The 16,101-nt window shown below is 37.8% G+C and overlaps 1 long non-coding RNA gene across 1 annotated transcript in view; it reads left to right on the forward strand.

Moving 5' to 3' along the window:
• The window catches only part of LOC126874744 (uncharacterized), a 65,008-nt gene that overhangs the window by 45,477 nt on the left and 3,430 nt on the right, over positions 1-16,101 (forward strand). Inside the window, exon 2 of the long non-coding RNA XR_007692998.1 lies at positions 15,582-15,678. This is a non-coding gene — a long non-coding RNA (uncharacterized LOC126874744). The remainder of the gene's footprint in view (positions 1-15,581; positions 15,679-16,101) is intronic.

A 16,101-nucleotide genomic window follows, 5' to 3' on the forward strand; every position in this document is an offset into this window, starting at 1 on the left:
ACGGAAGCGTCTCGCTCAAACCCATAGCCTTAAGCCCCGGCCACTCGTTTGCGCCGCAAGCTGTTCGCGGAGAGGTGAAAATCCGATGAACGAGAAACGTTGTTACTCACATGGTAATGGACCGTTTCTCTTTTTCGAATTTTTTTCTATAGTCTGAAAAATGGCAATTATGAGCTAGCGTCTGGCTCTTAATATGTTTGTACGTTCCGATCGACATTTCCTTTTGGACGAATTGAGAAATTTAATTTAGTTAAAGCGGCTGGCGCTTCTATTTGTTTGTCAAATATATCGAACTTTTAACTTGCTTTTAGTGGAATTAAAATTAGCATAAATCTGATTGAACGTCGGAATATATCAGGATTGAATACAATTTTTAATATGGACGTTTTAATAATTCTCCATAGTTATCGTAAGTAAGTTTTCAAATATATATTTTCTAAACAACAAAGTTACAGTAATTTCAGCAACTTCACTCTGTAACTTGAATTTTTCACTTTTAGCGGCAGAGCGTATGATTAATTTTTCATAAACCTGGGTTTATCTCGGTACAATTAATTAACTTTATCCAGACTACATTTATTTAAAACACGCTCAATTTTATCGCAAACATCCATTTCTCTCAACTTCTGCGTTCCAATCAACGTTTGTTACATTATTTCTCAAACGTTGCCTTCTCTCAATTTCCTTTTTCACGTGGAAAAAGCTCAATGAGATTTTTAATCTATACCTTCTGGTCCACTTTGTTTCAGCTCGCACGTCGTAAAAACGTTCGGTGACACGGAAACCGAGAAAACCACGCGTACCTTTTCCTATAACCTGGTTTACATTTCGAAACGGAACCATCGAAAGAGAAAAAGAAACGAAAAAGATCGACGTGAGGTTTTCGCTGTATAAAATTCAACAGACATATGTGTACATACATCCTTCTAGTATATCCAGATATTAGGTAACACAAATTTTGGCGATTCGCGATCGTTAGTCACGATACACGCATTAATCAACGTTTAATTTATCCAATTACGTCGATCTGATTTCAATTAAAGTTGCGATTGAATCGCAACCGGAATTACTTTACCGATTGAGCGTTGAATTTATAACTGGCACGTCGCTAAATATTAGTATGCACGAACGTCCTAATCAAAACACCGACACGCGCCACTTTAATTATTCCATTTAACTCGGTTTGTAAAAGTAATATTTCCGTGCTGCGTTTTGGTGACCGCCACCCTATTAATTCGCTGGCTTGACAGGGGTTGCATTACTCGGGAAATTTCGAGGAGAGAAAGCTTAATTACCGATTTGAAGTACTGTAAAGTTCGATAAACTATTTGCCAATTGCGTACTGCGAGTAGAGGGTAGAATTTGATGATTATCCAGAATTTGATTCAGAACAACATACTGTTCGACACTTGACTGGTAAAACTGTGACGAGCTTCTATTTTAATAGAAAACTGTGTTAACGTTCTTTAATTTCAATCTGTGGTTTCAATCTCAGAATCCAATAAAATTACCTCAGTTAAGAGGATCACGTTATTAATAATATTCCAAATCAAATTTTCTATGTCAAAACTATTTTCGAAAAAATTTATTTCTCCCGTATATTTATAAAACTGGCGGATACTGATGGAAAATAGCTTAATGTTATTATTTTGATTAGGTTGTTAGACGTATTTACCCCCCAAAAATGGTAGATTATTAATTCGCGGTATCTGCTTTTAGCTAGATCTCCCTCTAAAAACGTACCTGTATGTAGATAATATCTTTCTCGGTAACGATCTACCGTCCCGAAATTTATTTCGATTCCTTTACACTTACGATTATTTTAATCTGAATAAGTTAATAATAGTAACAAAAGAATTAAATAATAAAAAGACAGTATTAGTAAAAATGTTATATACTTTCGCGTGTATAAATAAAAAATATCTATAACTGCGAATTTTTTAACAAAACAAATATCGAACGCGTCAATATGAACATCTTGTGAAATGCTTTCACAGAGTAATGGAAAAAAACGATAATAAAATAATAAAAATAATATACGATGTAATAGTTGTGTAATATCGTGGACGGGGGGGGGCTAGGGGGTGTCGTGCGAATTGTAAACGAGCAGTTGCTGAGCGTGTGCATGATGGGGCTTAAACAAAAGATATCAGACAAAAGACAAAGGGTTGCTAAGAGACATAAACGAATTAACGGCAGTATGTTGTTGAGAGTATGTTGTTGAGAGAGAGTTGAATCTGTGTTGACGAGAGTTGTTAATTAATTATAATACGTTGTTACGATTAGTTCATGTTAAATAACCATTATTTCCTGTTTAATCCATTTATTATTAAGAAACTAATGTAAGAATGTTTATTATAAATTAACAGAAAAGACAGTATGATTAACACAATATTGTAACACTCTCACAAAATTGAATATAATATCGCACTTCACGAATACGCTTAACGCTATTTCTACGTCACAGCAACACGATGAACTTCTCTCGATCACGATTAATTCAACTCTGGCAGCATTACCACGCTCATTTTTCCTGTAACAAACCTTGGTAACGCTCACAACACTCCTTGACAACATTAACATATCTTAACAACGTTTATAAACAATCAGCCATGTCTTTCGCTAACGTCACACCATCCCACACTAATTATTATTATAATTACGATACTACTGTTGCATATAGTATACGCGCTTTCTATAGTTCAGTGATTTAAGAATGCCTTATGATTTTCTATCTGTTTACTAACAATGAGTCCTTCAATGAAATCTCGCTTCTGACATAAGCGGTTCCAGTAATTTCACGAATTCTGTACGGGATAACGCGATTTCCAGTTTATCACGTCACGAGGCAAGTTCATCTTCCGAGAATGATGACCGTCCGGATACCGTTAGCGGACCGTGTATTCCATTAGTCGCACGGACAATTTCGGCAAATAGAAGACAAAACCTATTCAATGCCGTAGCATCAGCATTTTAGAACTAAAACGAGTTTCCTGCATTCGTAGTTGAAAGTTGTTATTAACACTGGATTAAAGCGTAAAATATAAAGAAAACGAGATGAAAAGATTATAACGCAAGGACTTATTATTGCATTATACACACACGGTGCAATAACTTGTTAGCTGTACATTCTGCAAAAAATCACTCAAGTTCCTAGAAATGTTCTGTGGCGAGTCTATAAAATTCCTAATCCAAAAGATACGTGGAGGAATAATCCAACAATGTTCGAAATAATTTACGATAACGGCATTCTGATATTTCCTGCTTAAAAGATTCGCTGATTGCGTAATACCATAAACGCAAAATATATAGAAATAAATTGCAAGGACATTTATCGTAAAGCGATGGAACGTTAAAATACGCGTACCCATTCAGGAATTACAAATTAAGAGGATTCACGAGTAACGAGTAACGAGCATAGATATGCTTTAAACGCAGAAACTGTAACGAGGAAAACGCTGTGAAGCGAAAATCGAAGGATTACTTGTTATTTCCCAAATCTCGAATCTTTCTAAAACACAATATCCGAGTACAGTACGTTTACCGTATCGCGTTACTTAAAATATTCTACGAAATTCTAAATTGAATGTAACGTTTACAAAAATTCGCGAAACAATCTGATGGATTGCTTATTATTTCTGGAAATAACTGAAAAACAGAAACAACGCAGCGCGTACTTCTTACGGAAATCCCTTTATCGCGTTTGTTGACTGTGCCGTAATTTAAAGAAGCGAAGGATCACCGAATCGCCGAACTAAATCTCTTTCCTTGTCTTATCTAACGTTCCCCTATCCGGAATAAGATTGATACTTAATTCATCGATTTCCAGGGCTAGATTTGCAACAGCTCGGAACCAATCTACTCCCAGAGCAAGGGAAAATGTCCGACCCGAATCACTGTTCTTCGTTTTCGTAGTAAACTACCGATCCTAGATGAACCGACTGCTTACGCGTTTCTCACCGTCAACATCCAGCTTCTTCCACTGGCTACATTCGCCTGGTTGCATTTAATCGTTTTCGCTTCAATTTCTTCGTTAATGTTTTAAGCGTTATTTCTCTTCGAATAATACAGCATTTCTTCCAGCGTCTTCCGTTTCGTTGCACTCACGTAGAAGATTAATGAACGAGTATCTGACTTTGAGGTTTGAATTATATAATTAATTTGTAATATTAAACGTTTAAGAAATTATAGCGCTTTATTGTTAAAATATTTTACGATATAATACTATTTGAAATAAAAATTACTGACGAAGTATAAAGATATGAAAAATACGTGACGAAATTACTTTACTAATTGACAGGTCTTATAAAATCGTTAATTTAAGTAATTAATTCGGGCAGTTTCGCATTCGATTTCGACCTTTGTACTATATATACGATATTGTATATATGCTCTATTCTACGTTCGGAGATTCCATTTCGATAATTCAATTCATTAAATGAATTTAATTATTCACTGCGTGGTTAAATATGTATCGACGTTTATTGTTTGATTGACGTTTACTCGAAAATTCTATTACGACACAACCATTACCAACCTACTGCGAAAAGAACGTAGCAAAAGCAACAACTCTCCAATCAATCTGTGGTGATCGAGAAGCCATGCAAATACTCGTCACAGACACGGTTAAGCAACGTAACGACTCTCAGAGTAAATCCTTTCATAATGTAAAATAATGTAAATCGATGAATAGCATTAAAGGTTCGGTCGAATGGTTCGTCAAACAACGTGTTTCATACGCGGCTATGCGCCACACGTCGCCCATAAAAATTCGTCTGAGCGACGAAATTACGTCCGCGCGGTTGCGTATAAGCGCGCGTTAAAGGCGGAAAATAAACGAGCTCGGCAGAAAATTCCCGGCGAATTTGAGATCGGCTAAGCGAAGCGACAGCCAACAAAATCCTGGCCGCGTGCACGGCGTTCAGCCTATTCGCGTGAGCGTTCAACCTTGCTCGTTAACTCTCGCTAAACTGTACTTGACCGAATCACCGAGCCGGCGGCGATTTCCGGCTGCCCCGGGCAACAGTTTTCCCTCGTTTCATCGCCACCTTTTCTACGGATTTCACGGGCTCCCGCCTTTTTCCTTGCGCACCAAAAGAGCCGCACGCCATGACGACTTTCCTCGTAGGCGTTCGTTGAAATGGCTAGGCTCGGACGGAAGGCGATTACGAGCCGAGAGAAGAGTCTGGACAATGGAAGATAAAAATGTGGCAAAAGCCAGGATGAGAGGAAGAGAAAAGTTGAAACAACTGACGGAAAATTCGGAAAGCCGTTTCGGTTGAAAACGCAGCATTGTGGAGTCGATGATATATTATGACACGATTGCATCAATAACGATTCTTCTGTTTTACTTTCAAACTTCAGAAATGTTCTAAAAATGATAAAGAAATTAGATGGAAAATGATGTAAACTGCACAGCAAGGTAAACTCTATCTCCGATTGATTAACCGATAGACGAACTCATTATACCTAAAAATGTATTTGGTAATCCATCCTCTGATGGCACGATAATTTCAACCGATCAATCCAAATGCTCTTCCTAAAACGTATATGTAACTACCTAAATCAAATATCTGTACATCCATCATTCGTACGTGTATCGTTCTGTTTCCAAATATACTGACCCGTATGATAAAACCGTATCACTTCGACATATATTTAACGAATCGGCGAATTTGTATGTTTCGAAACGTATGCACAAGTCACCATATTCTGCTATCAATTATCGAAACTGTATTTCCGTGTTTCGATATTTTTCGCCCTCTACTCTGATATTTTTTTTATCCACCGTTCATTTCCGCTCTTCCTTTTCCGGCAAATAATTGGCATTGTTAGAAGCGCTACGGAGAAGAATGAACTTTCTATACATTATAGAGATCCAGTGATTGAACGTGGAAATCGATTGTAACGAAGGAGATTGAGCGAATGTTCAGATAAGAATATATCGATTTTCGTAAATTAAAGTAACTGTTTGTCTACATAGTATTACCATTTATTTATCTTATTTATTTAGCTTATTTTATCTCTTAGGGTTTCCGTTTTATAACTTGTAACTTTACTCTCACTCGTCTCCGAAAGGAATCCGAATTTTGATTTCATTACTTCAACCCTCTCATGAAGTAACGAATCTTAGATACAGTACTTGTCTATTTTCAATCGTTAAACGAAACAATGATATCAGATTCGTTTTTATAACAACCAGTGAGTCGATAGCTGTATAACGAATAAAGTGTGATTTTCTAAATAAATTTTAAAAACCAAAGTAATTTAGAACAAAGAAGACTACTCTTCTTCTCTAATGATCTGTAATAAAAACAGTTGAGGGTTGGCCATGATAGAGAACTAAATTAAATATTACCAATATTTCGACAAATCACGTTGTTTGTTACATGTTGGATTTACTAATATTTTGTAAAATTTTATACAAGTAAATGAAAAATATATGGTATGCATATAATACTTAATTGCCAAAAGAAATAATAATTTTTTACGACGTTCGAATAATTTCGTGATTTTTGCGAAGTTTATGTTTGCAATAAATATAACGTAATTTCTATATACATATATTTTCGTGTTGTTTGAAAATTTTCCACAATCTTCTTCTGCCAAATGATTACACACCATAGTAGCTCGCTGAATGGGAAAACACTGAATAGTGTTGCGACTTGGAAAGTATCAATGTTTGCTAACAACGGCAATTTTCGAGTCGGAAAGAGAATTAAACGATTCCGCGATAAAATTTTTAGTTTCGAAACGCGGAGCACGGTTCATTTAGCTCTGCACAATGTTTTATTTAATCACCTGTTCCTGAAATTTAATTGTCCCGCTTTAACGACGTGTTCGTATTAATTTCGCAAGGTCGCTTGAAATCCTGCACAGCCGTATTTCGATTTTACGAGTGCGCCTCGCGTGCTTTGTTTTTACGCCCCTTGTGCACCTTTCGACGGGAAACAAATTTGCTAGTGTGAATCACGACGCACGCGAACCGCGCGCACACCTATCAAGAAAATAAGCGAATGAGAACCGTAAATGCAGAGAACTATTTGTTGATTGCACGTTGCTACGTAACGGATCAATGAAATACGAAGACAAACAAGATTTTTCTTCGTTAGTTCACTTTTATCAATATAAGTTAATAAAAACAAAATAATAACTTTTATTAAAATTAAGAATTATTCCGTTAAGAAGCAAGCAACGAGATAATGGTAAATCATTGTCAATGTCGGAGAATAAACCGAGAATTATTACATTTCCCTCTCGTCGAAATGACACGAGGAATCGTATTGTTTACGCATCTCTGGTACAGTAACGTATGAAATATATATGCGTCTGACGTTAAAACGTTTATTCCACTTGATGAAGCTTCTACCGTAATTTTTCGTTTTTTTCCATACCTGCATCGACTTTTCCCTTCGAATACTGAAAAAATATTTTTATGAAATTTGTAACGTGGCTCAGAATTTAATTTAAGTATACATACATTATGAGTTTATCTATACTGAAACTTATCCACGCAAAAGCATATACATGTTCGCACATTGTTAACTTCGTATATTAAGAATATCAACGCTTGTGGCTTGTGCACAACGTGACATCAGTTGCACGTTTATTCTCGTAAGGTAAAAAGACATGCGCAGCCCCCGATATCTGGCGAGTAAATATGAATCAGCAGACGCGTAGATAATACGCAGCCAGCCATATTTTTGATAGTAATGAATACGTGCTGCATACCAGGAGCTGTCTGCTATACAACGCTCGAGAGGACCGACCAGGTTTTGTTTTAAATGTTTTCCCCGTTGGAATAACGCCAGCCTGTGTCGTGCTACACCCCCGCCGCATCCGACTCCCTGTTACTCCATCGAATCCTCGGAAAAACGACAATGCCACGCTAACTCTACCATCCCATCCTACCTCTAACCACACCACCCTCCCCCTTCTAAATCGTTCGACTCATTCCCAAACCCTCGCCTACCGACATCCGTGCTCGTATTCCACGCTGGCGGAACGCGCGTGAACGCCAGAAATTTGCAGCGCTACCCAAAAAACTGCGATAGTCATTGCTTTCGCGGGGATAAATCGCCCTGTTAACCGAAGTAAAAGTAGGGCGTACATATGGCGCGAAAAACTACTTTTCCATTCGATCCTTCTCTGTTAGGCTGCGCTCTGACGTTCTCGGTAACGCTTCGCTGAATTAGCGAAAGTCGGAATTATCGTAGGCAAGATGACCGAGTTTCGATCAAAATTCTTTTTATCTTCGGTAATATCTTTTGAACGTTTCTTAAGATACGGAAAGTCGGGAAATACGTGGTCACGTATGCGATGAGTATTTGTTCGATTTTAAAGAACAAAACGAGAAAAAAGGGTCGGATGTGTACAATTGTCGTTCGAGATATATCTTCTAAAGTTATAAACAGTTCTGTTACATTGAATAATTTATTTTGCGTCATTTCACAACGATGTCGGAAATTTATCCTACAAATGAGTACGCCAGAAGCCAAGTCGATTGATTCTACGTTTTGTCCATTTCTCGATTTCATTGTCGAGAAACAAATACCTGAAGAAGGTGACATACACATAGGTAATAGTAAATTCTAAAGTAAATTAAAGAAACGACGTTTGCAATATCATCGATTTTCTGTAGTTGTCGATTTATGGAATCGATCGATCAAATATCAAATGTCCCTCGTACATGTCGTGAGTCAAAACAACTTGTGACATCCTGTATCTGTATAGTTTCACGGAGATCTTTATGTTAACTCTTCACGATCGTATTTTAATGGAAGTTTTCTGTGATTTCGAGCATTTGCGTACAAACGGGAAACGAAACGTAATACCAGATTAATTAGAAGGGTAACTGGACGAGATCAGTTTTCAATGGAGATCGATGGGTTGAAATGATCTCGAAAAAGTTGCTGACACTAGTCACATTTCACGTTATCCACGAACCAGCGAGCATTCGTTCGAACGTGCCAGCGATATTTTACGACGACAAAATGACACGGTCGGATCTTCTTTCGCAACCATTGTCAAAAATACCATCGCACCTGGAATAGACTACAAATTTGTACGGTCGTTACATTCGCGAAAAATAAATCAATACGTTAATCTAAATATAACAAACCGGACGTATGAAAGCGAAAACTCGTGTTTTTGTCCGAACGGTTCACAGCGAAATGAATTGATGAGAGTTCGAATTGTCGGGCGTCGCAGGCTGAATGTATTACGGGAAAAAGTTTGCTCGATTGAACGGAACTATTTCCCGAACAAAAAGCGCATTACACGACGCATTTGTGTATAATGCTCGTGTACCACAATCGTTACCACTTAGAAGTTGGTGTTTCGTTCGAACGTTTTGAACTTCAGAATTCATTGAACTAAATTTCTATCCATTTATATCGTTTAATTAGTCAATGGTATCATTACGCTATCAATCTTTCAGAGAACGATACTTTGCGAACGAATTGTAAAGAATTCCTTTCAAGGAAAATAAAAGAATACTCCTTTTAATTCATTTAACAAATCATTCGATAAATTTTAGATACGATAGTTATAATTTTGACAAATAATATATCCTACAGGTTTTGAAGCCCATAAATTTCAGATTTTAAACTTTCACGGTGATTAAATTTACGCATTTGTGGTTGTTCCGGTTTCGATCGTGTTTATTAACGCGTTGCGCTTTGTTCCGACAGGCAGATTTGAAAAATGTTTTTAACGCAGCGAATTGGAATGTTTGAAAGGAAACCCGAAAAGCTACAAATATGAAATCCATAAAGTTTAACACGTTCGATAAATTTCCTCCGAGTAAAATCTAAATCGAAAGAAGTCTTGCACTGACAATAGCGAACGCTGACTGTCGACTACGTGCTCAAGGTACTTAGGTACCTTTCATTCGAGAAAGCAAAGTTGTTTGGAACGCAGGAAACTCTCAAGCGGCAAGGACCGTCGAGAAATCTCCAAAGCGGATCAGCGGCAATGTTTATATTCATTTTAGCATCCATTAGTGACGGCATTAAAACTGAAGATCCGTTCTGACGCAAACTGCTTGCAAATAGTAATCAGACTTCAGTCGCTCTCTGTGCTACACGCGGGTTCTCCCGGTGAGATCTCACGGCAAAGAAGTGGTGGAAGAACATCGAACTCGCGGCAGAGGAATCCATTCAACTGGATTAAAAGGAAAAGAAATGAAAATCTACATCGAATGCTCGAGGATTGAAGCGAATCGAATCAACGCGAGACATTGATTTATCTGGAATTATCGGTCGATATATCGCAATTTAATACAATATTAAAACTGTCTAGAAACGTACATTGACTGTTTCAGACATTTATATCGATTACTGTAACTGCATGGGTTATTATTGCACGTTCCAAGTGATATAGAAACGCTATATTTGTCTCAGAAGAAATATAATCTTGGTACTTGGCATATTTTATTCAACACATACGTAAACTTTTTTACTTACTTCAAAATTATCTTCCGACACGTGTCGGAAGTAGAAATTAATAAAATTTCCAATATACGTATCGTCATAAAGACAGTAAAATATTACGCGGAGACTTTGCAAAAATAACTTGTAACTTCTGCATATTTTATTTCCAATGAAATACGGAATTTGCACGTTGCACTGTTCGTTGATAAACTGGGTCGCTGATAATTCCAGCACGACCCCTGAGTTCTTTTCCTTGAATTTCTATTTCTATTCAAAGAGTTTCAAACGTTTGTTAGAACTGAATATTCTAGAATTTTTACAGATTTTTTGAAAGCCTAGAACAGAAAAAGAATTTGGTTTACAGCTGACCCAGTTTGTTTACGAAGTGTGAAAAAATACGTTTACCTGCCAACAGTTAAATTCCTTGAAACCGGCTCAGCTGCGATATTTAAAGGCAGTATTTTTTAAGCAACGAAGTGTACCGAGTAGCTAACGTTAAACGCGAACGCTTTATCAATCACAGCAATTATTTAAACGAGCGTTTACACGTAAACTCAGAAATCAACGCGTGCATCGAGCGGGCGCGGCTCATTAATTAAACGCAATGCGCCGCTGATTTGTAGTTAAGCGAATCAGTCAATTATCGCTTAACACATTCGCTCGTTTCGAGCGTTTCCCGTGAAATAAAAGGAACTTTGCTGTTTCATGATAATTGCGCGTCGTTTCACACCTTCTCGTGTCATGCTCAAATTATACTATCAAACAGAACTTCTCTGCCATCTACTGGTATAATTATTTTTTTACTTTTACAGGAAATATCTTGAATCGATTGCGATTGTTTCGTGCTGTTTAAAGATATGTAAATGCCGACTGTTTCTGTAATGTCTTCAATTTTTATTCATCTTTACGCAATCGACACGAGTATATAAATACATATAATATATTCTTTCGTAAATATCGTTGAATATTCGTAATTATTATACCGTTTTATACGACGAGTTATCTACGTATATTGCTTCCCACGTGTATTAGGGCGAATTGCATTTTCCTCGGATTGTGAACGTGTTAATTGCAAATTAACTTCTCACACCCATAATATCAAGCGAAGCTCGCACCAAAGATAATGATCAAAGTGTAACAAAGGAAAGAGGGGATGGCTGCGCGTCCAATCCCGGTTCACAAAGGATAATGCAAGGATGAACGCAAACGAACAGGCTTGAACACCCACACTTTCGACCGTGTGGAAACCGCGAGAGTAAACCGGACTATCGAGTAACGGGGAAATAGACGAGGTAAGACGAAAGGGAGTCTGGAATAAGGGTGGTTAAAGGACTCGGGGAACAAGGATAAAATAGAAGGCGAGAAGAAGACGGGTGGACGAAGTATCTCGCGCACGACTTGAAGATAAGACGAGCGTCTTTCACGGTTCGTCGCATCTCAACAAACTCAGTATGCGACCGGAGCGAAACAGAAAGGTCGAAGGAGAGGATATTTGCCTTAACATCTCCATCACTTTGCCAGGCTTTCTTTTTCTTTTATTTCGCTCTCGAGCCAGTAAAATAACACCGGCTGCCGGAATTGCGCGGAAAAAGTGCTCATTTGCAGATCCCACGCCTCCGGACCAGACCGACCGCCATATCATCTCCCTCTTTGTATGAATATCGTTAAACTTTTCGTCCCGAAATGCAAAGACCGACCGCCATAAGCTGGAATCACCGACAAAGGAACCCTTAATAAGGGGTCACCTTTCCTCTGTTCCCTGCTCTACTACCTTGTCACAACGAGAGACGTAGCCATTAGACGCTGCCAGATTCTTGCTCGATCAAGCAAATACCACCTACTTCTGATCTTCTATCTTTTATCTTTTCATTGTTGTACCTCGTGATTGTTATTTCTTGTATACTTATTTATAATTTTATTACAATACGAATACTTAGACGTATAAAGTGGACAATTAGATAATTCTATGGGGAAAGATACATATGTCATTCTATGCGTTAATGGAACTTGACGAGTGTTCCTAAGTTAATTTATTTCACCTAACCGACACCGACACGCACCACGAAATTCTACAAAGTACGACTTATCGACATTCTAATTTAGTCGCGCGAACTTCGAAGGGCAAGGGTAAAGATTGGAAAGGCGAGTCCCTAGAGTTTGATATTTCTTCAAGGTCGTTACGAAGAGTTTCCGCAAAGACAAATGAACCGGAATCCCCCTGATTTTACACGACCACGGGACTTTAACGAGAGGATTTCCTTCGATGCTTCAACGTACCTGTTCGTCGTCCCTTTCGCCGCACACGGTTCTCGCAATTACTGCGATTAAATCGAGTTAACCAATTACATCGCTCTTTCCAGCCTGGATCGAAAATCTTGCAAACTTTGTACGAATCTTGTCTCGTCAAGTTCTTTCATAGTGCGAGTTATTTCATTGATCGATGTTTACATATTGAAACGATATTAAGCGACGATGAATTGTGATGTAAGTTTAATATTAAGAGAGAAGCATTTCCTTTCGTTTAAATATGAAATTCTAGTAGAAGGGTCGCTCGATAGAATGCTGGAACAGGATAATAATTGATGAAATCGTGTACACTACGTTATAACGCGTGATAAATGTTCTTCAATATTAATACAGAATACTAATTGCGATAATAATGGCATTAAACGCATGTTAAAGCGAGGGCAGCATGTGTAATTATCAAATTTCCTCGTGCTTTCGTAACGATGTGGAATAATTGTATTCGAAAGTATCTAATACAAACGTTCGAAGCGATAAAGAGTATTTAAATTGGATCGTTTAAAATTAACGATAAATTGTAAATAATAAATTATTCAAAATACGAAAGGAACAATTTACAGTGCTCGTTAAGCACTGTGTAACATAATATTTCAACATACAATGATACGTTCACATGTCCCGAAAATTATTATTCACATCAGTTTACATGAAACCTATTACGACGTAATAATACAAAATTATATTCAACAACAGCGTACATACTATATCTTCCTCTTGTTTAGTCCTCTCCCGTTTCATTCAAAAAATTCATATCTCTTTGTATAAATAAAATTTTCTTTACTAGCATATTACGTTCAACAGCAAATTAAATCTAACTTATTAATGCTATTCTTCTCGCCTATAATCTACCTAGACGCAAAATAACGTTAATATAATGGTCGAAGCGTACAAACAACAAAAGCAACAAGCGGACGCTTCGTGCATCCTCTAACGAGCAGACGATTAAAACGAAAATCCACGTGACCGCAAACGCTAACGTTATAATCCATTCAATGTCCGCGTACGCTTATTAGGGGTGCACGGGGTTGCAGTTTTGCAACGTGGCAGTTATAAACGCATGAACGTTCGCCATATTCAAGGAAGCAGAGCTGCGAGAGACAGGTATACGAGGACGTATCCGACAAATTATCGCGTTTCGTTGCACGAGACCGCGCACGGCCGCTCGTATTTATACGCGAAGAATAGGCAAACTGAATTGACAAGAAACAGAATCGACGTCGAATCGGACGGAACAGACGTCGGTGGAAATAATGACTCAAAGGCTCTGTTCTCGGCTTCTCACCAGTCGTTTCTATTGAGAGGGATCAGCTCGTCTGAAGCGTAATTACGTCGGAGAACGTCTCCAGAAGCCAGAGAGAGATTATCAACGTAACATGAAAGCAGACAAAAGCGTGTCGATTTTGTCGAGAATTAACCCGGTTAGGATATACGTATTCTGGCTTAAGGGAATGTCGATGTGGAGCAGAGACTCGTCGGCTCGATCAGCTAGTCTGGTATGAGCAGAATTACACGGATGATCAAGTGGTACGTGTATACGACGACACTTGATATACTTGATTAATTATGGTTGATATAACGGATGTTAAACTTGCCATTTGTACTGGCAAGGAATACCATGCGATTGATGATATATTATGTATAAATATAGTGGAAATATTATAAAACTGTCGATTTTGTGATCTTCAGTCTGGGAAATAGTATCTATAAAATTATGTACAACAGTAGGTGTTATCAAGATTAACATCTCGCGTGTTAACTATCTTAAATACATTTTCATAAAGTTGATTTAAGGAGTAAAACTAGAATAGCAACTGTTATTTCTTTCAAGTAAAAGAATAGTTGAGGAGACCTCGATTTTGTTTGACACGAGCCAGGTAAACTAACAGATTCGCATGGATAAGATTTTTCAAATTATTCATTTAACTACCGATAATAAGTAGAAATAAATAAATTTTAAAGGATATTTCAAATCGGATGACTGTCAATTTCACGCTGTCTATGAGATTTCAAGTTACTTACAATTTAGATTGCTTGAATTCAGGAAACTCGACCGATCCGAACGAAGTTTCGAACTTGCTTATACACTCGTTAAATAATTCGTAACGATTAAGTAACAGCTGCTAAATAAAAGCAGTTGTATGGATATTCCAATCCACGAACGTCGCAGTCTGGATTTATTCGAGAGTTATTATCGGTACTGGTTTCAAAATCGCTGTAACAATCAAACTGTCGTTTCGGACGTTCGCAGTCCGCGCGGAAGAACCCGTGACGTTTGAAAAGAGTCGAGAACGATACGAGTTCACGTTGACAGGGACTACGCCGCAAATTTTCCACGCTGCAACAGGTATTTGGGTGCTGTTTGCACGCGACCGTCCGCGGGTAAAGTTATACCCGTTGTCTAAGCATTTAGGCAATTCTTCGACCAGGCGAAACTTTTTTTAACCGTTCTGTCATGGACATTCGTCGAGAACAATTGAAGCGAACGAACGTGGGAATATTTGTTACTCGTTGTTTGTTACTTGTCGTCGGGAAAATCTGAAAACGAGAACGTGTACCCGTTTCGATTTAACAGAGGGAAGAAACCAGAGGAATTCAACGAAACTACACGCGTCGCACGCTAAAGTCGTATCGAAGACGAAAACGGTCTCTTTGAATCTAAAATGCGGGAGTAACTGGAAAAGGTACGTGACACTCCGTACAATATGTATCGAATGGTTTCGTTTCCCTGCGGAGAATACGGAAGTGGTGAACGCGAAATTCAGGACACGATCTCCTTCATAGTTCCGATCTCCGGAGACGCCGCCACATTAAACTTACATAATTTGCTTGCGTTATGTTTTCCAGAATTCACCGTCAAATCAAACATGAGAACACCACGAACATAGGAATGCCCTCCGATGGAGCGAGTAAAATGGATTCTTCCGTGGAACATGGACGGTGAGTTAGCAAAACTTTTGTTACGCTTTTAAAGCGAAATTGATGTTCATATTTTACTATCGATCGACTCTATACTCTATATTCAACGAGACAAGCTCGATTTCCACTAATATTTAGAAGATTTATAATTTTTGTGTAATTTGTAAATCGTACAATTTGCTCGTAATATAATAGTACGCTACGTTTAAACAATTTCGCAATGTTTTACGATCTGTTGTGAACATAAAACCATGGAGATAGAAATTGTTTTACTATTTTTGATTCAAACGAAGCAAATGAAAATACTCGAATTTACCATCAAGAATATCGTCATTGTATTTAGTATCTTGAAATAATTTCTGTATTTTAATACAATTTTTAATCGACAAATTTCATAATCTCTTAATCGTTCGAAACCCAGCCAAAGTTAGTCTAGTTTAGTATACGG

The sequence above is a fragment of the Bombus huntii genome, chromosome 2 (assembly GCF_024542735.1).
Source record: "Bombus huntii isolate Logan2020A chromosome 2, iyBomHunt1.1, whole genome shotgun sequence".
In the NCBI taxonomy this organism is placed as follows: Eukaryota; Metazoa; Arthropoda; class Insecta; order Hymenoptera; family Apidae; genus Bombus; species Bombus huntii.